Raw genomic sequence first — 23,374 nt, 5'->3', positions numbered from 1 at the left:
TCGCCAAAGCCCTTCTCCACCGGGCGCTGGGCCAGGCCACTCCCCGCACCGACAGGGGGACGGCACTCATCCGCCTCCCACCCGTCCCGGCAGCTGTGCACCTATGCCGCTGTGCATAGCTGCGCAGCTGTGCGTCGCGACGCAAGGAGCCCCCTGAGACAGCCACTTGGGGCGGGCCGCAATGTCATCGGGCGCTTGTGGGGTCCAGAGGAGGCCGTCGCTCGGCCCTGGCGACTGAGCGCCCGGCGAGGAGGAAGGGCTGGGTGGCTGCAGGGGGGCGAGGGTGGGCAGGCTGGGCACGCGCTGGCGCCCTGCGCCTCGCTGGAGGGCGGAGGGCGGAGGGAGGAGAAGAAGGGCCCTTGGGAGCCAGGCGGCAGGACAGAGAGCGGCGCCAGCCACCAAAAGAGGGCGTGTTGCCTCCCCGTCGGGGAATCGAACCCCGGTCTCCCGCGTGACAGGCGGGGATACTCACCACTATACTAACGAGGACGGCGGCCACCGCCCCCGCGCCCGGCCGCTCTCGGGCTGCCTGCCGACGCCTCCCCCTGCCCTCCGGCCCCCTGCCCACCACGGGCGCCCGGCTCGTGCCCGACCCGACCCGACCCAACGCCACACCAACCGCGTCCTCCAAAGCAGCAGCCCCCGACCCCGACAGGGACCCGGACCCGCGTGGCCCTGAAAACTCCGAGTGCGCGCTGCCTACTGCCTCCGACGCGGGGATCGCGCCGGGTGGAGGGGGCCCGAGACGGAAAGCAAGGCTGCGAGGAGGGGGTGGGCGCGCGCCGGGCCATGGCCGGCGAGGAGACGCGCGGGTGGGGGTCGGCGGCAGGGGCTGGCCCGACGCGGCCCGGCTGCGTCCGGGGCCAGGGGTGGGCGAGGGCGCCACCGCGGCGCAGCCAGGCGCGTCGTCTGGCCGTGCTCCCCGTCGGCCGCCGCGCGCCCGTTCTGTCGCTCACCCAGACGGCCGCGCGCCTGGCGCGGAGCACCGCGCCCCGCCAAGGGCACCGGGGTTCGCGTCGCGTCGGGTCCCAGCCAGCCCAGCGGCCACGCGCACGCCCAGGCCCGCCGTCAGGATGGCCGAGCGGTCTAAGGCGCTGCGTTCAGGTCGCAGTCTCCCCTGGAGGCGTGGGTTCGAATCCCACTCCTGACAAGCCAGCCTTTTGGCCCGCCCGACAAACGCACCCGGCCCTATGGCAGCGCTTTACTGCCTTCCAGTCCGTTCGCGCCCTGCACTCTTGCGGCCTCTCCAAACTCCGGCCCGGACATCCACGCCTCTCAGACGCGGGACCTTCTCAGCCACGGCCGCGGGCCTGGCAGAAACGGCGCACTAGGAACCCTCCGGCGACTGGCTTTCCGGACAAACGCCCTCCCCAGGGGCCAGCTCCTAAGCCCCCTCCTACCTGCACCCCCACCAGAAAAACCTTCAGTCCTTCGCAGCCCATCTTTCCTCACCTGCTTGCGGCTGCTGCTGCTGCTGCTGGTTTTCCTGCCTGCCTGCCTGCCTGCCTGCCTGCCTGCCTGCCTGCCTTCGTCCCTCCCTCCCACTCCCACTCCCACGCTCCACCCCGCCCCCACCGCCACACGCAGAACGGCCGCGTGTGGAAAGCCCGTCCACGCCTGGCCCGCCCTCCGACTTCGGCCCGGTGAACAGCGGACTCGCTCTCACAGCCTTTCTTCCACTTCCGCCACCAGCAGCTCTCCCTCTTTCCAACATCCTGTCCTTCCCGCCAGCCCCAACGGCCCGCCTGCCCATTCCATTCCCTCCACAGCCACACCGTCTTGCCGGCCTGTGGTGCGTGCCCTCGGTGCTTTTTCGCCTTGGGACCTTGGCCGGACCACACCTGCCTACCTGCCTGCCTGCCTGCCTGCCTGCCGGGCCGCGTGCAGCCCAGCCTCCTGCTGGCCAGCCAACAGGGGGCCCTCCCTGCACGGGGCCTGGCGCAGGAGTCGCTCCCGGGAACGGTGCTCCAGTGAGTAGTGAGCGGAAGCCCTGGATGCCCTGTCACCCACCACAGACGTCCGGCCCCCAGCCCGGGCCACCCACCTCGGCGCCACAGCGCAAGTCCCTCGGGGAAGCCGCTGCTCCGGCCGGACCCAACCACACCCTGGCGCGCTCCCTCCCTCACCGGGCTGTCCGCGAGCCAGCAGCCAGTCTGCCCAAGTGCTTCTCCTCACAACCAACGCAGCAGAGCGGGACCCCGCGGGAGAGGGGTGGGCCAGAGCGCAGAAGCGAGGCTCAGACACCTTTGGTCTTGTGGCCTGAGCGCCGCTCGGCGACGGCGGCGGCGGCGGCGGCGGCGGCGGCGGCGGCGGTGCCCGGTGTCCATCTCCCACGCTCGCGGTCCCTGCACAGCCCCGAGCTCCGATCCCTGCCCCCGCCCGCCCTCGCACGCCCCGCACCAGCAAGAAAGCCAGCCGCCAGAGGGGCTGTGCGTCGGGGCCGGGCGGCTGCTGAGAGGAACGTCGGCGCTCAGCCGCAGCGGCCACGCCTCGCCTGCCCTGACTGGGATTCGGGCGCGGGCCAGGCCGCTTCGGCTCCTGGCTTCCTCTGGCGACACCGACAGTCTCGCGGCGGCCGTGGACGGCAGAGAAAGCGCGGGACGGGCCGAGCACGCCTGCGTCCCTCCGTCCCTCGTCCCTCGGTGCTTCCGACCGCCTCGCGCCCTGGGGTCGCCAGCGTGCCCGGAGCCTCTCATTCAGGTGGCCCGTCGGCCTCCTGCTCAAATGGAGCACATGCCCACGGGGCGAGCAGTGACCAGGGTCCGGCGGTTGGCGGCGAGCGCCGCTGGGGCAGCGCCGGGCGCCGGCGGCCATCGGTGCATGGGTGGTTCAGTGGTAGAATTCTCGCCTGCCACGCGGGAGGCCCGGGTTCGATTCCCGGCCCATGCAGCCGCAGCGTCCCCTTTTGGTTCCCGCAGCCCCACAGCGGAGCTGGGCTTCCCCGCTGCCACACTCAAGGCACCGGTCCTGCAACAGCTCGCTCACCACCGCACCTTCCGGCCCCTGTCCTTCCCACGCAGACGCCCCCACCCCACACACACCCGGGAGCCACGCCTCCAGGACCTGACACCTTGCGGGCTCAGCCACTCTTACGCCCAGACCCCTTCCTTGTCCTTGCTCTCGTCCTTACCCCGACCCCGCTTGTGTCACGCTTCTCGCTGTAAGGAACACCCCACACTGGCACCCGCACAGCCCAACCTCTTCACCTTTCGCCACGTTTCCAAGCTCTCTGCCTCACTCTGCCCGCACTGCGAAAGTTATACTATGTTTGCACAACCAGGAGCAAGGAAGTTGCCACCTCTGGGAGTGATACATCCCATTTTCCTGGAGAGTCCCCAAAGCGTCCACTTGCACGAGGAGTTCAAAAAGAAGTCCACACTATCATCGCAGACTGCACTCTAGATTCATGTTCTGACCCTCGACAGAAATACGTTTCCAACACCGGCCCGCTCCTCCACCACTACTGCCACCACCACCATCAGCACGACAAACACCACCCCCTCCCCTGAACCTCTGCTCCCACCAACAGCGTCAGCCCTCGGGACAGCACCACCGGCACCACCACCTCAGCCTCCACCCTACTCCCACAGACACCCCCATCCCACCCCCTATCTCCCCACTTTTCCCCCGATCCTTTCCAAATCCTACGTTGTCAAGGATCCTGCCCTTGCCTCTGTCCCGTTGCCCTCCTTTTTTCCCCCTTCGTCTTCGTCTCCTTTTCGTAGCAGTACGGTTGATTTACAATACTGGGTTACTTTCAGGTGTACAGCCAAGTGATTCAGTTATATGTCCTTTTCCAGGTTATTTTCCATTATACGTTATCACGACATATGAATACAGTTCCCTGTGCTGTACGGCAAATCCTTGTTGCTTCTGTGCTTTATGTATAGTATTTCCCCTCTGTTAATCGCAGCTCCGGATTCTTCCCTGCCCTACACTTTCCCCTTGGGTAACGAACAGTGTGTTTTCCATGTCTGTGAGTCCGTTGCTCTTTGGCACATACATCCGTTTGTAGTACGGTTTAGATTCCACATATCTTTGTGCTTCTCTGCCTGACTTACGTCGCTAAGTGGAGTATACTCTAGGTCCATCCTTATCGGTGCAAATGGCAATATCTCACTCTTTTGTATGGCTGAGTAATATTCCACAGTACATACGTACCACGTCTTCCTGTGCCAGCCATCGGTTGATGGGCACTTGGGTTTTGTCCATGTCTTGGCTGTGGCCCGTAGTGCTGCTGTGAACGTGGGGGTGCATGGATCTCTGCAAATGACAGTTTCTCTCCTTTGCCGATGTGTACCCACGATGGGGAGGGCTGGATCATATGGGAGCTCGTATTCCACCTATTTATTTAGTGTGTTGTTTTTATTTATGCATTTAATATTTACTTATTCATTTACTTATAAGAACTAGTAGCTGTAATTTTGGAAGAAAAGTTGATTAACGATATTGAGTTAGTTTCAGGTGCACAGCAAAGCGGATACTGTCTTCCATGTCTAATATTGTTTCAGATTGCTTTCCATTACAGTTTACTACAGGATATTGAATATCATTCCCGGTGTTATTCTGGAAATCCTTGTTGCTTATGTCTTTTATATGAAGTACGGTGTATCTGTTCATCGCAGCTCCTAATTTATGCCTCCACCCCTCCCGTTCTCCTCGGGGAACCATCAGTGTGTTTCCTATGTCTGTGAGTCTGTTTCTCTTTTGCACATACCTTCTTTTCTATTATGTTTTAGATTCCACGTATGTTTGTGCTTCTCTGTCAGACTTACTTCGCTAAGTGTAATGTTCTCTAGGACCATCCTTATTGTGGCAAATGGCAATATTTCGTTTTCTGAAATGGCTGAGTAATATTCCACAGTACATATATACCGCATCTTTTCCTGTCAGCCAACTGTTGACGGGCACATGGGTTTTTTCTATGTCTTGGCTGCGGCACACAGTGCTGCTGCAAACACGGGGGTGCGTGGATCTCTTCAAACAACAGTTTTTCTCTTTGGCGGATGTGTACCCACGACGGGGATTGCTGGATCATCTGATGGCTCATGTTTCTCCTGTTTATTTTGGTCGTTGTTTTTATTTATTTACTTACTTACTTACTTATAAGTACTAGTACTCGTGGTTTAAGAAGAAGAGTTGATTAACAATATTGAGTTAGTTTCAGGTGTACAGCAAGGGGGATACTGTTTTCCATGTCTAATATTGTTTCAGATTGATTTCCACTACAGGTTATTGCAGGATATTGACTATCACTCCCTGCGTTATTCTGGAAATCCTTGTTGCTTATCTCCTTTATATGAAGTACTGTGTATCTGTTCATCGAGCTCCTAATTTATCCCTCCACCCCTCCTTTTTACCTCGGGTAACCATCACTGTGTCTTCTAGGTCTGTGAGTCTGTTTCTGTTTTGCACATAGATTCATTGGTAGTACTTTTTAGATTCCACATATCTTTGTGCTTCTCTGTCGGACCTACTTCACTAAGTGTAATATTCTCTGGGAGCATTCTTGTTGCGGCAAATGGCAATATTTCATTCTTTTTTATTAATGGCTGAGTAATATCCCATAGTACATATATACCACCTCTTCTTGTACTAGCCACCCGTTGACGGGCACTTGGGTTTTTTCCCGTGTCTTGGCTACTGCAAATAGTGCCGCTGTGAACGTGGAGGTGCTTGTGCCTTTTTGCACTCTTGTTTCGTCATTGCCGGGTACGTACCCAGGAGTGGGATTGCTGGATCATAGGGGACCTCTCCTTTGGCCTCTTTCAACCTCAACCCCTCCTCCCCCCACCCCCGCCGCCACACACACCTGAGACCGGATGGTTTCTCCCGATGAGAGGTGATGTATATGTCTCTGGGGCAGTAGAATGCCCCCACCCCATTCGGACCCCGCCTAGCCCCTGAGGCGCGCTCCGTTTCTGCTCTTCTCTTGCCTGCCTCCTACCCACCGCCCCCAGTCCCAACCCACTGGTTAGCCTGACCACCTTGCCGCACAGCACACCAGTCTGGCGCGCTCACCCGCCACCCCACCGCGAAGGGGTCCTCTCCCACCGTCTTCCTCGCCCCACAGCCCACTCACACACCCCGCCCTTCCCCCCAGCCTGCCGGCTCGGACCCCTCTCCCCGCCACCTTCCCCTTGTATCCCAGGCCCGACTGTCACATGTCCTGCCCGGAAGTCTCACTTCCGCCAGTGCTCCTCAGACGCACTCCTACTCCAGGCCCACCCCGGCCCCTGATCTGACCCACCCGTACACACGTGCCGGGCCAGGTGCTGCCACCACCCCCAAGCTTCTGCTGAGCCCCTGCCTGAGTGGCCAGCCGCTCTCCCGGGCCAGGTCCCCGCCAGCCCAACACCTCCCGCTCCTGCCCGCGCTCCACCCAGACACCCCAGGCCCTTCCTCGCACCTCCCAGCACGCGGCCCACCGCCGCCCTCTCTCCATGGGGTCCTTCTGCTCCGTTCCCTAACCCGCGTGGGGTGGCCACCGACCGCGGCCACAAACACCTTCATCCCACACTGTCAGCCACCCCCACGGCACCGGCAAGGGCGTTCAGGAAACCTGCTGCGGTGGTGCGAAGCACCCGTCTGCCCACCGGTGCTCCTTTCCACAGGGGATCCGGCTTTGTTAGAAGGCACCGCGTGTGACACCGCCGTCGCCGTCGGCGCTGCCGCCGCTGTCGCCGTGGGGGAAAAGCAGTGCTGATGGAGAGTCCAGACACAGGCGGGGGCGTTTGCTCGTGGCCACGGCCACGGCGGCGAGAGGCGCGGCCCCGGCCACTCGTGTTTGGGGCTGAGGCAAGCGTCCGAAAAGGAAGACACGGGACGTCGAAGGCCTCGAGTGGGCGCGCGCCAGTGCGGCCAAAAGGTTTGGCCGGGGAGGGAGGGTGGAGGTTGCCTGGCAGGGCTTGGGCTGGAGGTGCAGGGCACCGGGCGGCTCTTGTCGGGGCGCCGAGGCCGCGGAGCAAGCGTGGCCTAAAAGTGGGATGTGGACGGTGGGAGGTAGAGAGGCAGAAGAAAGGCTTCCCTGACCGGGAATCGAACCCGGGCCGCGGCGGTGAGAGCGCCGAATCCTAACCACTAGACCACCAGGGAGCGTCAGGCTCTACCACTGCTCCTGCTGGACCCATAGCACCCGCTCGGCGCCACCTTGGCGCCAAGACCCGGCCTTTCCAAGTCCAGCCACGCGCCGCCCCTGGCAATCCACGTGTCCTACCGTCCTTCCTGCTTGCAGCGCCCTCAGAACACTGCGCGCCTGCTTCTCGCACACACAAGAAAAGCCGCTGGGGCCAGCTAGCTCCCTGCTCCCAGCTCTCCCTCACAGGCCCCCGGCCGGCCGGCCGCCCGTGGAGCTCGGTAAAAGGTCAGCCCGCTGCGTTGGCCGGGAATCGAACCCGGGTCAACTGCTTGGAAGGCAGCTATGCTCACCACTATACCACCAACGCTGCACAGCCCGGGCCGCCCCGAGACGCCGGCACCGGGCTCGCCCGAGCGCACTCTCGTCGCCGCCGCCTTCTCCTCCTCCTCCTCCTCCTCCTCCTCCTCCTCCTCTCTTCCTCCTCCTACTCCCCTTTCTCTTCCTCGTCCTCCTCCTCGTCCTCCTCCTCCTCCTCCTCCTCCTCCTCAGCCGCCGCCGCCGCCGCAGCCGCCGCTTGGAGCAGCCCTGCCCCGACGCCCCGCCGGCCGGCAGCTCTGTGACGTCACAGGCGCCACCAAGGCTCCCCGGCGCCCCACCCGCGCCAGCCCTACGAAGCTGCCCTCGGCCACCGGCCCGACCGCCTCAGGGGGGCGCTCTCGCTGCCTTGCTGCTCCAGGGCCCTCCGCTCCACGCCGCGGCCCGCCCCCGCCCCCGGGGCACGCGTCTTCCAGCCCCCGGCTCGCCAAAGCCCTTCTCCACCGGGCGCTGGGCCAGGCCACTCCCCGCACCGACAGGGGGACGGCACTCATCCGCCTCCCACCCGTCCCGGCAGCTGTGCACCTATGCCGCTGTGCATAGCTGCGCAGCTGTGCGTCGCGACGCAAGGAGCCCCCTGAGACAGCCACTTGGGGCGGGCCGCAATGTCATCGGGCGCTTGTGGGGTCCAGAGGAGGCCGTCGCTCGGCCCTGGCGACTGAGCGCCCGGCGAGGAGGAAGGGCTGGGTGGCTGCAGGGGGGCGAGGGTGGGCAGGCTGGGCACGCGCTGGCGCCCTGCGCCTCGCTGGAGGGCGGAGGGCGGAGGGAGGAGAAGAAGGGCCCTTGGGAGCCAGGCGGCAGGACAGAGAGCGGCGCCAGCCACCAAAAGAGGGCGTGTTGCCTCCCCGTCGGGGAATCGAACCCCGGTCTCCCGCGTGACAGGCGGGGATACTCACCACTATACTAACGAGGACGGCGGCCACCGCCCCCGCGCCCGGCCGCTCTCGGGCTGCCTGCCGACGCCTCCCCCTGCCCTCCGGCCCCCTGCCCACCACGGGCGCCCGGCTCGTGCCCGACCCGACCCGACCCAACGCCACACCAACCGCGTCCTCCAAAGCAGCAGCCCCCGACCCCGACAGGGACCCGGACCCGCGTGGCCCTGAAAACTCCGAGTGCGCGCTGCCTACTGCCTCCGACGCGGGGATCGCGCCGGGTGGAGGGGGCCCGAGACGGAAAGCAAGGCTGCGAGGAGGGGGTGGGCGCGCGCCGGGCCATGGCCGGCGAGGAGACGCGCGGGTGGGGGTCGGCGGCAGGGGCTGGCCCGACGCGGCCCGGCTGCGTCCGGGGCCAGGGGTGGGCGAGGGCGCCACCGCGGCGCAGCCAGGCGCGTCGTCTGGCCGTGCTCCCCGTCGGCCGCCGCGCGCCCGTTCTGTCGCTCACCCAGACGGCCGCGCGCCTGGCGCGGAGCACCGCGCCCCGCCAAGGGCACCGGGGTTCGCGTCGCGTCGGGTCCCAGCCAGCCCAGCGGCCACGCGCACGCCCAGGCCCGCCGTCAGGATGGCCGAGCGGTCTAAGGCGCTGCGTTCAGGTCGCAGTCTCCCCTGGAGGCGTGGGTTCGAATCCCACTCCTGACAAGCCAGCCTTTTGGCCCGCCCGACAAACGCACCCGGCCCTATGGCAGCGCTTTACTGCCTTCCAGTCCGTTCGCGCCCTGCACTCTTGCGGCCTCTCCAAACTCCGGCCCGGACATCCACGCCTCTCAGACGCGGGACCTTCTCAGCCACGGCCGCGGGCCTGGCAGAAACGGCGCACTAGGAACCCTCCGGCGACTGGCTTTCCGGACAAACGCCCTCCCCAGGGGCCAGCTCCTAAGCCCCCTCCTACCTGCACCCCCACCAGAAAAACCTTCAGTCCTTCGCAGCCCATCTTTCCTCACCTGCTTGCGGCTGCTGCTGCTGCTGCTGGTTTTCCTGCCTGCCTGCCTGCCTGCCTGCCTGCCTGCCTGCCTGCCTTCGTCCCTCCCTCCCACTCCCACTCCCACGCTCCACCCCGCCCCCACCGCCACACGCAGAACGGCCGCGTGTGGAAAGCCCGTCCACGCCTGGCCCGCCCTCCGACTTCGGCCCGGTGAACAGCGGACTCGCTCTCACAGCCTTTCTTCCACTTCCGCCACCAGCAGCTCTCCCTCTTTCCAACATCCTGTCCTTCCCGCCAGCCCCAACGGCCCGCCTGCCCATTCCATTCCCTCCACAGCCACACCGTCTTGCCGGCCTGTGGTGCGTGCCCTCGGTGCTTTTTCGCCTTGGGACCTTGGCCGGACCACACCTGCCTACCTGCCTGCCTGCCTGCCTGCCTGCCGGGCCGCGTGCAGCCCAGCCTCCTGCTGGCCAGCCAACAGGGGGCCCTCCCTGCACGGGGCCTGGCGCAGGAGTCGCTCCCGGGAACGGTGCTCCAGTGAGTAGTGAGCGGAAGCCCTGGATGCCCTGTCACCCACCACAGACGTCCGGCCCCCAGCCCGGGCCACCCACCTCGGCGCCACAGCGCAAGTCCCTCGGGGAAGCCGCTGCTCCGGCCGGACCCAACCACACCCTGGCGCGCTCCCTCCCTCACCGGGCTGTCCGCGAGCCAGCAGCCAGTCTGCCCAAGTGCTTCTCCTCACAACCAACGCAGCAGAGCGGGACCCCGCGGGAGAGGGGTGGGCCAGAGCGCAGAAGCGAGGCTCAGACACCTTTGGTCTTGTGGCCTGAGCGCCGCTCGGCGACGGCGGCGGCGGCGGCGGCGGCGGCGGCGGCGGCGGTGCCCGGTGTCCATCTCCCACGCTCGCGGTCCCTGCACAGCCCCGAGCTCCGATCCCTGCCCCCGCCCGCCCTCGCACGCCCCGCACCAGCAAGAAAGCCAGCCGCCAGAGGGGCTGTGCGTCGGGGCCGGGCGGCTGCTGAGAGGAACGTCGGCGCTCAGCCGCAGCGGCCACGCCTCGCCTGCCCTGACTGGGATTCGGGCGCGGGCCAGGCCGCTTCGGCTCCTGGCTTCCTCTGGCGACACCGACAGTCTCGCGGCGGCCGTGGACGGCAGAGAAAGCGCGGGACGGGCCGAGCACGCCTGCGTCCCTCCGTCCCTCGTCCCTCGGTGCTTCCGACCGCCTCGCGCCCTGGGGTCGCCAGCGTGCCCGGAGCCTCTCATTCAGGTGGCCCGTCGGCCTCCTGCTCAAATGGAGCACATGCCCACGGGGCGAGCAGTGACCAGGGTCCGGCGGTTGGCGGCGAGCGCCGCTGGGGCAGCGCCGGGCGCCGGCGGCCATCGGTGCATGGGTGGTTCAGTGGTAGAATTCTCGCCTGCCACGCGGGAGGCCCGGGTTCGATTCCCGGCCCATGCAGCCGCAGCGTCCCCTTTTGGTTCCCGCAGCCCCACAGCGGAGCTGGGCTTCCCCGCTGCCACACTCAAGGCACCGGTCCTGCAACAGCTCGCTCACCACCGCACCTTCCGGCCCCTGTCCTTCCCACGCAGACGCCCCCACCCCACACACACCCGGGAGCCACGCCTCCAGGACCTGACACCTTGCGGGCTCAGCCACTCTTACGCCCAGACCCCTTCCTTGTCCTTGCTCTCGTCCTTACCCCGACCCCGCTTGTGTCACGCTTCTCGCTGTAAGGAACACCCCACACTGGCACCCGCACAGCCCAACCTCTTCACCTTTCGCCACGTTTCCAAGCTCTCTGCCTCACTCTGCCCGCACTGCGAAAGTTATACTATGTTTGCACAACCAGGAGCAAGGAAGTTGCCACCTCTGGGAGTGATACATCCCATTTTCCTGGAGAGTCCCCAAAGCGTCCACTTGCACGAGGAGTTCAAAAAGAAGTCCACACTATCATCGCAGACTGCACTCTAGATTCATGTTCTGACCCTCGACAGAAATACGTTTCCAACACCGGCCCGCTCCTCCACCACTACTGCCACCACCACCATCAGCACGACAAACACCACCCCCTCCCCTGAACCTCTGCTCCCACCAACAGCGTCAGCCCTCGGGACAGCACCACCGGCACCACCACCTCAGCCTCCACCCTACTCCCACAGACACCCCCATCCCACCCCCTATCTCCCCACTTTTCCCCCGATCCTTTCCAAATCCTACGTTGTCAAGGATCCTGCCCTTGCCTCTGTCCCGTTGCCCTCCTTTTTTCCCCCTTCGTCTTCGTCTCCTTTTCGTAGCAGTACGGTTGATTTACAATACTGGGTTACTTTCAGGTGTACAGCCAAGTGATTCAGTTATATGTCCTTTTCCAGGTTATTTTCCATTATACGTTATCACGACATATGAATACAGTTCCCTGTGCTGTACGGCAAATCCTTGTTGCTTCTGTGCTTTATGTATAGTATTTCCCCTCTGTTAATCGCAGCTCCGGATTCTTCCCTGCCCTACACTTTCCCCTTGGGTAACGAACAGTGTGTTTTCCATGTCTGTGAGTCCGTTGCTCTTTGGCACATACATCCGTTTGTAGTACGGTTTAGATTCCACATATCTTTGTGCTTCTCTGCCTGACTTACGTCGCTAAGTGGAGTATACTCTAGGTCCATCCTTATCGGTGCAAATGGCAATATCTCACTCTTTTGTATGGCTGAGTAATATTCCACAGTACATACGTACCACGTCTTCCTGTGCCAGCCATCGGTTGATGGGCACTTGGGTTTTGTCCATGTCTTGGCTGTGGCCCGTAGTGCTGCTGTGAACGTGGGGGTGCATGGATCTCTGCAAATGACAGTTTCTCTCCTTTGCCGATGTGTACCCACGATGGGGAGGGCTGGATCATATGGGAGCTCGTATTCCACCTATTTATTTAGTGTGTTGTTTTTATTTATGCATTTAATATTTACTTATTCATTTACTTATAAGAACTAGTAGCTGTAATTTTGGAAGAAAAGTTGATTAACGATATTGAGTTAGTTTCAGGTGCACAGCAAAGCGGATACTGTCTTCCATGTCTAATATTGTTTCAGATTGCTTTCCATTACAGTTTACTACAGGATATTGAATATCATTCCCGGTGTTATTCTGGAAATCCTTGTTGCTTATGTCTTTTATATGAAGTACGGTGTATCTGTTCATCGCAGCTCCTAATTTATGCCTCCACCCCTCCCGTTCTCCTCGGGGAACCATCAGTGTGTTTCCTATGTCTGTGAGTCTGTTTCTCTTTTGCACATACCTTCTTTTCTATTATGTTTTAGATTCCACGTATGTTTGTGCTTCTCTGTCAGACTTACTTCGCTAAGTGTAATGTTCTCTAGGACCATCCTTATTGTGGCAAATGGCAATATTTCGTTTTCTGAAATGGCTGAGTAATATTCCACAGTACATATATACCGCATCTTTTCCTGTCAGCCAACTGTTGACGGGCACATGGGTTTTTTCTATGTCTTGGCTGCGGCACACAGTGCTGCTGCAAACACGGGGGTGCGTGGATCTCTTCAAACAACAGTTTTTCTCTTTGGCGGATGTGTACCCACGACGGGGATTGCTGGATCATCTGATGGCTCATGTTTCTCCTGTTTATTTTGGTCGTTGTTTTTATTTATTTACTTACTTACTTACTTATAAGTACTAGTACTCGTGGTTTAAGAAGAAGAGTTGATTAACAATATTGAGTTAGTTTCAGGTGTACAGCAAGGGGGATACTGTTTTCCATGTCTAATATTGTTTCAGATTGATTTCCACTACAGGTTATTGCAGGATATTGACTATCACTCCCTGCGTTATTCTGGAAATCCTTGTTGCTTATCTCCTTTATATGAAGTACTGTGTATCTGTTCATCGAGCTCCTAATTTATCCCTCCACCCCTCCTTTTTACCTCGGGTAACCATCACTGTGTCTTCTAGGTCTGTGAGTCTGTTTCTGTTTTGCACATAGATTCATTGGTAGTACTTTTTAGATTCCACATATCTTTGTGCTTCTCTGTCGGACCTACTTCACTAAGTGTAATATTCTCTGGGAGCATTCTTGTTGCGGCAAATGGCAATATTTCATTCTTTTTTATTAATGGCTGAGTAATATCCCATAGTACATATATACCACCTCTTCTTGTACTAGCCACCCGTTGACGGGCACTTGGGTTTTTTTCCCGTGTCTTGGCTACTGCAAATAGTGCCGCTGTGAACGTGGAGGTGCTTGTGCCTTTTTGCACTCTTGTTTCGTCATTGCCGGGTACGTACCCAGGAGTGGGATTGCTGGATCATAGGGGACCTCTCCTTTGGCCTCTTTCAACCTCAACCCCTCCTCCCCCCACCCCCGCCGCCACACACACCTGAGACCGGATGGTTTCTCCCGATGAGAGGTGATGTATATGTCTCTGGGGCAGTAGAATGCCCCCACCCCATTCGGACCCCGCCTAGCCCCTGAGGCGCGCTCCGTTTCTGCTCTTCTCTTGCCTGCCTCCTACCCACCGCCCCCAGTCCCAACCCACTGGTTAGCCTGACCACCTTGCCGCACAGCACACCAGTCTGGCGCGCTCACCCGCCACCCCACCGCGAAGGGGTCCTCTCCCACCGTCTTCCTCGCCCCACAGCCCACTCACACACCCCGCCCTTCCCCCCAGCCTGCCGGCTCGGACCCCTCTCCCCGCCACCTTCCCCTTGTATCCCAGGCCCGACTGTCACATGTCCTGCCCGGAAGTCTCACTTCCGCCAGTGCTCCTCAGACGCACTCCTACTCCAGGCCCACCCCGGCCCCTGATCTGACCCACCCGTACACACGTGCCGGGCCAGGTGCTGCCACCACCCCCAAGCTTCTGCTGAGCCCCTGCCTGAGTGGCCAGCCGCTCTCCCGGGCCAGGTCCCCGCCAGCCCAACACCTCCCGCTCCTGCCCGCGCTCCACCCAGACACCCCAGGCCCTTCCTCGCACCTCCCAGCACGCGGCCCACCGCCGCCCTCTCTCCATGGGGTCCTTCTGCTCCGTTCCCTAACCCGCGTGGGGTGGCCACCGACCGCGGCCACAAACACCTTCATCCCACACTGTCAGCCACCCCCACGGCACCGGCAAGGGCGTTCAGGAAACCTGCTGCGGTGGTGCGAAGCACCCGTCTGCCCACCGGTGCTCCTTTCCACAGGGGATCCGGCTTTGTTAGAAGGCACCGCGTGTGACACCGCCGTCGCCGTCGGCGCTGCCGCCGCTGTCGCCGTGGGGGAAAAGCAGTGCTGATGGAGAGTCCAGACACAGGCGGGGGCGTTTGCTCGTGGCCACGGCCACGGCGGCGAGAGGCGCGGCCCCGGCCACTCGTGTTTGGGGCTGAGGCAAGCGTCCGAAAAGGAAGACACGGGACGTCGAAGGCCTCGAGTGGGCGCGCGCCAGTGCGGCCAAAAGGTTTGGCCGGGGAGGGAGGGTGGAGGTTGCCTGGCAGGGCTTGGGCTGGAGGTGCAGGGCACCGGGCGGCTCTTGTCGGGGCGCCGAGGCCGCGGAGCAAGCGTGGCCTAAAAGTGGGATGTGGACGGTGGGAGGTAGAGAGGCAGAAGAAAGGCTTCCCTGACCGGGAATCGAACCCGGGCCGCGGCGGTGAGAGCGCCGAATCCTAACCACTAGACCACCAGGGAGCGTCAGGCTCTACCACTGCTCCTGCTGGACCCATAGCACCCGCTCGGCGCCACCTTGGCGCCAAGACCCGGCCTTTCCAAGTCCAGCCACGCGCCGCCCCTGGCAATCCACGTGTCCTACCGTCCTTCCTGCTTGCAGCGCCCTCAGAACACTGCGCGCCTGCTTCTCGCACACACAAGAAAAGCCGCTGGGGCCAGCTAGCTCCCTGCTCCCAGCTCTCCCTCACAGGCCCCCGGCCGGCCGGCCGCCCGTGGAGCTCGGTAAAAGGTCAGCCCGCTGCGTTGGCCGGGAATCGAACCCGGGTCAACTGCTTGGAAGGCAGCTATGCTCACCACTATACCACCAACGCTGCACAGCCCGGGCCGCCCCGAGACGCCGGCACCGGGCTCGCCCGAGCGCACTCTCGTCGCCGCCGCCTTCTCCTCCTCCTCCTCCTCCTCCTCCTCCTCCTTCTCTTCCTCCTCCTACTCCCCTTTCTCTTCCTCGTCCTCCTCCTCGTCCTCCTCCTCCTCCTCCTCCTCCTCCTCAGCCGCCGCCGCCGCCGCAGCCGCCGCTTGGAGCAGCCCTGCCCCGACGCCCCGCCGGCCGGCAGCTCTGTGACGTCACAGGCGCCACCAAGGCTCCCCGGCGCCCCACCCGCGCCAGCCCTACGAAGCTGCCCTCGGCCACCGGCCCGACCGCCTCAGGGGGGCGCTCTCGCTGCCTTGCTGCTCCAGGGCCCTCCGCTCCACGCCGCGGCCCGCCCCCGCCCCCGGGGCACGCGTCTTCCAGCCCCCGGCTCGCCAAAGCCCTTCTCCACCGGGCGCTGGGCCAGGCCACTCCCCGCACCGACAGGGGGACGGCACTCATCCGCCTCCCACCCGTCCCGGCAGCTGTGCACCTATGCCGCTGTGCATAGCTGCGCAGCTGTGCGTCGCGACGCAAGGAGCCCCCTGAGACAGCCACTTGGGGCGGGCCGCAATGTCATCGGGCGCTTGTGGGGTCCAGAGGAGGCCGTCGCTCGGCCCTGGCGACTGAGCGCCCGGCGAGGAGGAAGGGCTGGGTGGCTGCAGGGGGGCGAGGGTGGGCAGGCTGGGCACGCGCTGGCGCCCTGCGCCTCGCTGGAGGGCGGAGGGCGGAGGGAGGAGAAGAAGGGCCCTTGGGAGCCAGGCGGCAGGACAGAGAGCGGCGCCAGCCACCAAAAGAGGGCGTGTTGCCTCCCCGTCGGGGAATCGAACCCCGGTCTCCCGCGTGACAGGCGGGGATACTCACCACTATACTAACGAGGACGGCGGCCACCGCCCCCGCGCCCGGCCGCTCTCGGGCTGCCTGCCGACGCCTCCCCCTGCCCTCCGGCCCCCTGCCCACCACGGGCGCCCGGCTCGTGCCCGACCCGACCCGACCCAACGCCACACCAACCGCGTCCTCCAAAGCAGCAGCCCCCGACCCCGACAGGGACCCGGACCCGCGTGGCCCTGAAAACTCCGAGTGCGCGCTGCCTACTGCCTCCGACGCGGGGATCGCGCCGGGTGGAGGGGGCCCGAGACGGAAAGCAAGGCTGCGAGGAGGGGGTGGGCGCGCGCCGGGCCATGGCCGGCGAGGAGACGCGCGGGTGGGGGTCGGCGGCAGGGGCTGGCCCGACGCGGCCCGGCTGCGTCCGGGGCCAGGGGTGGGCGAGGGCGCCACCGCGGCGCAGCCAGGCGCGTCGTCTGGCCGTGCTCCCCGTCGGCCGCCGCGCGCCCGTTCTGTCGCTCACCCAGACGGCCGCGCGCCTGGCGCGGAGCACCGCGCCCCGCCAAGGGCACCGGGGTTCGCGTCGCGTCGGGTCCCAGCCAGCCCAGCGGCCACGCGCACGCCCAGGCCCGCCGTCAGGATGGCCGAGCGGTCTAAGGCGCTGCGTTCAGGTCGCAGTCTCCCCTGGAGGCGTGGGTTCGAATCCCACTCCTGACAAGCCAGCCTTTTGGCCCGCCCGACAAACGCACCCGGCCCTATGGCAGCGCTTTACTGCCTTCCAGTCCGTTCGCGCCCTGCACTCTTGCGGCCTCTCCAAACTCCGGCCCGGACATCCACGCCTCTCAGACGCGGGACCTTCTCAGCCACGGCCGCGGGCCTGGCAGAAACGGCGCACTAGGAACCCTCCGGCGACTGGCTTTCCGGACAAACGCCCTCCCCAGGGGCCAGCTCCTAAGCCCCCTCCTACCTGCACCCCCACCAGAAAAACCTTCAGTCCTTCGCAGCCCATCTTTCCTCACCTGCTTGCGGCTGCTGCTGCTGCTGCTGGTTTTCCTGCCTGCCTGCCTGCCTGCCTGCCTGCCTGCCTGCCTTCGTCCCTCCCTCCCACTCCCACTCCCACGCTCCACCCCGCCCCCACCGCCACACGCAGAACGGCCGCGTGTGGAAAGCCCGTCCACGCCTGGCCCGCCCTCCGACTTCGGCCCGGTGAACAGCGGACTCGCTCTCACAGCCTTTCTTCCACTTCCGCCACCAGCAGCTCTCCCTCTTTCCAACATCCTGTCCTTCCCGCCAGCCCCAACGGCCCGCCTGCCCATTCCATTCCCTCCACAGCCACACCGTCTTGCCGGCCTGTGGTGCGTGCCCTCGGTGCTTTTTCGCCTTGGGACCTTGGCCGGACCACACCTGCCTACCTGCCTGCCTGCCTGCCTGCCTGCCTGCCTGCCTGCCGGGCCGCGTGCAGCCCAGCCTCCTGCTGGCCAGCCAACAGGGGGCCCTCCCTGCACGGGGCCTGGCGCAGGAGTCGCTCCCGGGAACGGTGCTCCAGTGAGTAGTGAGCGGAAGCCCTGGATGCCCTGTCACCCACCACAGACGTCCGGCCCCCAGCCCGGGCCACCCACCTCGGCGCCACAGCGCAAGTCCCTCGGGGAAGCCGCTGCTCCGGCCGGACCCAACCACACCCTGGCGCGCTCCCTCCCTCACCGGGCTGTCCGCGAGCCAGCAGCCAGTCTGCCCAAGTGCTTCTCCTCACAACCAACGCAGCAGAGCGGGACCCCGCGGGAGAGGGGTGGGCCAGAGCGCAGAAGCGAGGCTCAGACACCTTTGGTCCTGTGGCCTGAGCGCCGCTCGGCGACGGCGGCGGCGGCGGCGGCGGCGGCGGCGGCGGTGCCCGGTGTCCATCTCCCACGCTCGCGGTCCCTGCACAGCCCCGAGCTCCGATCCCTGCCCCCGCCCGCCCTCGCACGCCCCGCACCAGCAAGAAAGCCAGCCGCCAGAGGGGCTGTGCGTCGGGGCCGGGCGGCTGCTGAGAGGAACGTCGGCGCTCAGCCGCAGCGGCCACGCCTCGCCTGCCCTGACTGGGATTCGGGCGCGGGCCAGGCCGCTTCGGCTCCTGGCTTCCTCTGGCGACACCGACAGTCTCGCGGCGGCCGTGGACGGCAGAGAAAGCGCGGGACGGGCCGAGCACGCCTGCGTCCCTCCGTCCCTCGTCCCTCGGTGCTTCCGACCGCCTCGCGCCCTGGGGTCGCCAGCGTGCCCGGAGCCTCTCATTCAGGTGGCCCGTCGGCCTCCTGCTCAAATGGAGCACATGCCCACGGGGCGAGCAGTGACCAGGGTCCGGCGGTTGGCGGCGAGCGCCGCTGGGGCAGCGCCGGGCGCCGGCGGCCATCGGTGCATGGGTGGTTCAGTGGTAGAATTCTCGCCTGCCACGCGGGAGGCCCGGGTTCGATTCCCGGCCCATGCAGCCGCAGCGTCCCCTTTTGGTTCCCGCAGCCCCACAGCGGAGCTGGGCTTCCCCGCTGCCACACTCAAGGCACCGGTCCTGCAACAGCTCGCTCACCACCGCACCTTCCGGCCCCTGTCCTTCCCACGCAGACGCCCCCACCCCACACACACCCGGGAGCCACGCCTCCAGGACCTGACACCTTGCGGGCTCAGCCACTCTTACGCCCAGACCCCTTCCTTGTCCTTGCTCTCGTCCTTACCCCGACCCCGCTTGTGTCACGCTTCTCGCTGTAAGGAACACCCCACACTGGCACCCGCACAGCCCAACCTCTTCACCTTTCGCCACGTTTCCAAGCTCTCTGCCTCACTCTGCCCGCACTGCGAAAGTTATACTATGTTTGCACAACCAGGAGCAAGGAAGTTGCCACCTCTGGGAGTGATACATCCCATTTTCCTGGAGAGTCCCCAAAGCGTCCACTTGCACGAGGAGTTCAAAAAGAAGTCCACACTATCATCGCAGACTGCACTCTAGATTCATGTTCTGACCCTCGACAGAAATACGTTTCCAACACCGGCCCGCTCCTCCACCACTACTGCCACCACCACCATCAGCACGACAAACACCACCCCCTCCCCTGAACCTCTGCTCCCACCAACAGCGTCAGCCCTCGGGACAGCACCACCGGCACCACCACCTCAGCCTCCACCCTACTCCCACAGACACCCCCATCCCACCCCCTATCTCCCCACTTTTCCCCCGATCCTTTCCAAATCCTACGTTGTCAAGGATCCTGCCCTTGCCTCTGTCCCGTTGCCCTCCTTTTTTCCCCCTTCGTCTTCGTCTCCTTTTCGTAGCAGTACGGTTGATTTACAATACTGGGTTACTTTCAGGTGTACAGCCAAGTGATTCAGTTATATGTCCTTTTCCAGGTTATTTTCCATTATACGTTATCACGACATATGAATACAGTTCCCTGTGCTGTACGGCAAATCCTTGTTGCTTCTGTGCTTTATGTATAGTATTTCCCCTCTGTTAATCGCAGCTCCGGATTCTTCCCTGCCCTACACTTTCCCCTTGGGTAACGAACAGTGTGTTTTCCATGTCTGTGAGTCCGTTGCTCTTTGGCACATACATCCGTTTGTAGTACGGTTTAGATTCCACATATCTTTGTGCTTCTCTGCCTGACTTACGTCGCTAAGTGGAGTATACTCTAGGTCCATCCTTATCGGTGCAAATGGCAATATCTCACTCTTTTGTATGGCTGAGTAATATTCCACAGTACATACGTACCACGTCTTCCTGTGCCAGCCATCGGTTGATGGGCACTTGGGTTTTGTCCATGTCTTGGCTGTGGCCCGTAGTGCTGCTGTGAACGTGGGGGTGCATGGATCTCTGCAAATGACAGTTTCTCTCCTTTGCCGATGTGTACCCACGATGGGGAGGGCTGGATCATATGGGAGCTCGTATTCCACCTATTTATTTAGTGTGTTGTTTTTATTTATGCATTTAATATTTACTTATTCATTTACTTATAAGAACTAGTAGCTGTAATTTTGGAAGAAAAGTTGATTAACGATATTGAGTTAGTTTCAGGTGCACAGCAAAGCGGATACTGTCTTCCATGTCTAATATTGTTTCAGATTGCTTTCCATTACAGTTTACTACAGGATATTGAATATCATTCCCGGTGTTATTCTGGAAATCCTTGTTGCTTATGTCTTTTATATGAAGTACGGTGTATCTGTTCATCGCAGCTCCTAATTTATGCCTCCACCCCTCCCGTTCTCCTCGGGGAACCATCAGTGTGTTTCCTATGTCTGTGAGTCTGTTTCTCTTTTGCACATACCTTCTTTTCTATTATGTTTTAGATTCCACGTATGTTTGTGCTTCTCTGTCAGACTTACTTCGCTAAGTGTAATGTTCTCTAGGACCATCCTTATTGTGGCAAATGGCAATATTTCGTTTTCTGAAATGGCTGAGTAATATTCCACAGTACATATATACCGCATCTCTTCCTGTCAGCCAACTGTTGATGGGCACATGGGTTTTTTCTATGTCTTGGCTGCGGCACACAGTGCTGCTGCAAACACGGGGGTGCGTGGATCTCTTCAAACAACAGTTTTTCTCTTTGGCGGATGTGTACCCACGACGGGGATTGCTGGATCATCTGATGGCTCATGTTTCTCCTGTTTATTTTGGTCGTTGTTTTTATTTATTTACTTACTTACTTACTTATAAGTACTAGTACTCGTGGTTTAAGAAGAAGAGTTGATTAACAATATTGAGTTAGTTTCAGGTGTACAGCAAGGGGGATACTGTTTTCCATGTCTAATATTGTTTCAGATTGATTTCCACTACAGGTTATTGCAGGATATTGACTATCACTCCCTGCGTTATTCTGGAAATCCTTGTTGCTTATCTCCTTTATATGAAGTACTGTGTATCTGTTCATCGAGCTCCTAATTTATCCCTCCACCCCTCCTTTTTACCTCGGGTAACCATCACTGTGTCTTCTAGGTCTGTGAGTCTGTTTCTGTTTTGCACATAGATTCATTGGTAGTACTTTTTAGATTCCACATATCTTTGTGCTTCTCTGTCGGACCTACTTCACTAAGTGTAATATTCTCTGGGAGCATTCTTGTTGCGGCAAATGGCAATATTTCATTCTTTTTTATTAATGGCTGAGTAATATCCCATAGTACATATATACCACCTCTTCTTGTACTAGCCACCCGTTGACGGGCACTTGGGTTTTTTTCCCGTGTCTTGGCTACTGCAAATAGTGCCGCTGTGAACGTGGAGGTGCTTGTGCCTTTTTGCACTCTTGTTTCGTCATTGCCGGGTACGTACCCAGGAGTGGGATTGCTGGATCATAGGGGACCTCTCCTTTGGCCTCTTTCAACCTCAACCCCTCCTCCCCCCACCCCCGCCGCCACACACACCTGAGACCGGATGGTTTCTCCCGATGAGAGGTGATGTATATGTCTCTGGGGCAGTAGAATGCCCCCACCCCATTCGGACCCCGCCTAGCCCCTGAGGCGCGCTCCGTTTCTGCTCTTCTCTTGCCTGCCTCCTACCCACCGCCCCCAGTCCCAACCCACTGGTTAGCCTGACCACCTTGCCGCACAGCACACCAGTCTGGCGCGCTCACCCGCCACCCCACCGCGAAGGGGTCCTCTCCCACCGTCTTCCTCGCCCCACAGCCCACTCACACACCCCGCCCTTCCCCCCAGCCTGCCGGCTCGGACCCCTCTCCCCGCCACCTTCCCCTTGTATCCCAGGCCCGACTGTCACATGTCCTGCCCGGAAGTCTCACTTCCGCCAGTGCTCCTCAGACGCACTCCTACTCCAGGCCCACCCCGGCCCCTGATCTGACCCACCCGTACACACGTGCCGGGCCAGGTGCTGCCACCACCCCCAAGCTTCTGCTGAGCCCCTGCCTGAGTGGCCAGCCGCTCTCCCGGGCCAGGTCCCCGCCAGCCCAACACCTCCCGCTCCTGCCCGCGCTCCACCCAGACACCCCAGGCCCTTCCTCGCACCTCCCAGCACGCGGCCCACCGCCGCCCTCTCTCCATGGGGTCCTTCTGCTCCGTTCCCTAACCCGCGTGGGGTGGCCACCGACCGCGGCCACAAACACCTTCATCCCACACTGTCAGCCACCCCCACGGCACCGGCAAGGGCGTTCAGGAAACCTGCTGCGGTGGTGCGAAGCACCCGTCTGCCCACCGGTGCTCCTTTCCACAGGGGATCCGGCTTTGTTAGAAGGCACCGCGTGTGACACCGCCGTCGCCGTCGGCGCTGCCGCCGCTGTCGCCGTGGGGGAAAAGCAGTGCTGATGGAGAGTCCAGACACAGGCGGGGGCGTTTGCTCGTGGCCACGGCCACGGCGGCGAGAGGCGCGGCCCCGGCCACTCGTGTTTGGGGCTGAGGCAAGCGTCCGAAAAGGAAGACACGGGACGTCGAAGGCCTCGAGTGGGCGCGCGCCAGTGCGGCCAAAAGGTTTGGCCGGGGAGGGAGGGTGGAGGTTGCCTGGCAGGGCTTGGGCTGGAGGTGCAGGGCACCGGGCGGCTCTTGTCGGGGCGCCGAGGCCGCGGAGCAAGCGTGGCCTAAAAGTGGGATGTGGACGGTGGGAGGTAGAGAGGCAGAAGAAAGGCTTCCCTGACCGGGAATCGAACCCGGGCCGCGGCGGTGAGAGCGCCGAATCCTAACCACTAGACCACCAGGGAGCGTCAGGCTCTACCACTGCTCCTGCTGGACCCATAGCACCCGCTCGGCGCCACCTTGGCGCCAAGACCCGGCCTTTCCAAGTCCAGCCACGCGCCGCCCCTGGCAATCCACGTGTCCTACCGTCCTTCCTGCTTGCAGCGCCCTCAGAACACTGCGCGCCTGCTTCTCGCACACACAAGAAAAGCCGCTGGGGCCAGCTAGCTCCCTGCTCCCAGCTCTCCCTCACAGGCCCCCGGCCGGCCGGCCGCCCGTGGAGCTCGGTAAAAGGTCAGCCCGCTGCGTTGGCCGGGAATCGAACCCGGGTCAACTGCTTGGAAGGCAGCTATGCTCACCACTATACCACCAACGCTGCACAGCCCGGGCCGCCCCGAGACGCCGGCACCGGGCTCGCCCGAGCGCACTCTCGTCGCCGCCGCCTTCTCCTCCTCCTCCTCCTCCTCCTCCTCCTCCTCCTTCTCTTCCTCCTCCTACTCCCCTTTCTCTTCCTCGTCCTCCTCCTCGTCCTCCTCCTCCTCCTCC

General features: G+C 62.4%; 15 non-coding genes across 15 annotated transcripts; 6 read left to right on the top strand and 9 right to left on the bottom strand.

Moving 5' to 3' along the window:
* Nucleotides 1–417: 417 nt before the first annotated feature.
* TRNAD-GUC (transfer RNA aspartic acid (anticodon GUC)) lies at nt 418–489 on the bottom strand. Its single transcript has one exon. It is a non-coding gene; the product is annotated as a tRNA-Asp (tRNA).
* A 578-nt stretch (nt 490–1,067) lies between these two features.
* Nucleotides 1,068–1,150, top strand: TRNAL-CAG (transfer RNA leucine (anticodon CAG)). The gene has a single exon. It is a non-coding gene; the product is annotated as a tRNA-Leu (tRNA).
* Nucleotides 1,151–2,818: 1,668 nt separating this feature from the next.
* Nucleotides 2,819–2,889, top strand: TRNAG-GCC (transfer RNA glycine (anticodon GCC)). The gene has a single exon. It is a non-coding gene; the product is annotated as a tRNA-Gly (tRNA).
* A 4,134-nt stretch (nt 2,890–7,023) lies between these two features.
* TRNAE-CUC (transfer RNA glutamic acid (anticodon CUC)) lies at nt 7,024–7,095 on the bottom strand. Its single transcript has one exon. It is a non-coding gene; the product is annotated as a tRNA-Glu (tRNA).
* Nucleotides 7,096–7,373: 278 nt separating this feature from the next.
* On the bottom strand, nt 7,374–7,445 carry TRNAG-UCC (transfer RNA glycine (anticodon UCC)). Its single transcript has one exon. It is a non-coding gene; the product is annotated as a tRNA-Gly (tRNA).
* An 849-nt stretch (nt 7,446–8,294) lies between these two features.
* TRNAD-GUC (transfer RNA aspartic acid (anticodon GUC)) lies at nt 8,295–8,366 on the bottom strand. Its single transcript has one exon. It is a non-coding gene; the product is annotated as a tRNA-Asp (tRNA).
* A 578-nt stretch (nt 8,367–8,944) lies between these two features.
* Nucleotides 8,945–9,027, top strand: TRNAL-CAG (transfer RNA leucine (anticodon CAG)). Its single transcript has one exon. It is a non-coding gene; the product is annotated as a tRNA-Leu (tRNA).
* Nucleotides 9,028–10,695: 1,668 nt separating this feature from the next.
* Nucleotides 10,696–10,766, top strand: TRNAG-GCC (transfer RNA glycine (anticodon GCC)). The gene has a single exon. It is a non-coding gene; the product is annotated as a tRNA-Gly (tRNA).
* A 4,135-nt stretch (nt 10,767–14,901) lies between these two features.
* TRNAE-CUC (transfer RNA glutamic acid (anticodon CUC)) lies at nt 14,902–14,973 on the bottom strand. Its single transcript has one exon. It is a non-coding gene; the product is annotated as a tRNA-Glu (tRNA).
* Nucleotides 14,974–15,251: 278 nt separating this feature from the next.
* On the bottom strand, nt 15,252–15,323 carry TRNAG-UCC (transfer RNA glycine (anticodon UCC)). The gene has a single exon. It is a non-coding gene; the product is annotated as a tRNA-Gly (tRNA).
* An 847-nt stretch (nt 15,324–16,170) lies between these two features.
* Nucleotides 16,171–16,242, bottom strand: TRNAD-GUC (transfer RNA aspartic acid (anticodon GUC)). Its single transcript has one exon. It is a non-coding gene; the product is annotated as a tRNA-Asp (tRNA).
* Nucleotides 16,243–16,820: 578 nt separating this feature from the next.
* On the top strand, nt 16,821–16,903 carry TRNAL-CAG (transfer RNA leucine (anticodon CAG)). Its single transcript has one exon. It is a non-coding gene; the product is annotated as a tRNA-Leu (tRNA).
* A 1,673-nt stretch (nt 16,904–18,576) lies between these two features.
* Nucleotides 18,577–18,647, top strand: TRNAG-GCC (transfer RNA glycine (anticodon GCC)). Its single transcript has one exon. It is a non-coding gene; the product is annotated as a tRNA-Gly (tRNA).
* Nucleotides 18,648–22,782: 4,135 nt separating this feature from the next.
* On the bottom strand, nt 22,783–22,854 carry TRNAE-CUC (transfer RNA glutamic acid (anticodon CUC)). Its single transcript has one exon. It is a non-coding gene; the product is annotated as a tRNA-Glu (tRNA).
* Nucleotides 22,855–23,132: 278 nt separating this feature from the next.
* On the bottom strand, nt 23,133–23,204 carry TRNAG-UCC (transfer RNA glycine (anticodon UCC)). Its single transcript has one exon. It is a non-coding gene; the product is annotated as a tRNA-Gly (tRNA).
* Nucleotides 23,205–23,374: the final 170 nt, after the last annotated feature.

The sequence above is a fragment of the Eubalaena glacialis genome, unplaced genomic scaffold (genome assembly GCF_028564815.1).
Source record: "Eubalaena glacialis isolate mEubGla1 unplaced genomic scaffold, mEubGla1.1.hap2.+ XY scaffold_353, whole genome shotgun sequence".
NCBI lineage: Eukaryota > Metazoa > Chordata > Mammalia > Artiodactyla > Balaenidae > Eubalaena > Eubalaena glacialis.
The sequence above is the reverse complement of the archived record's forward strand: the minus strand, read 5'-3'. Positions and strand labels throughout refer to the sequence as shown.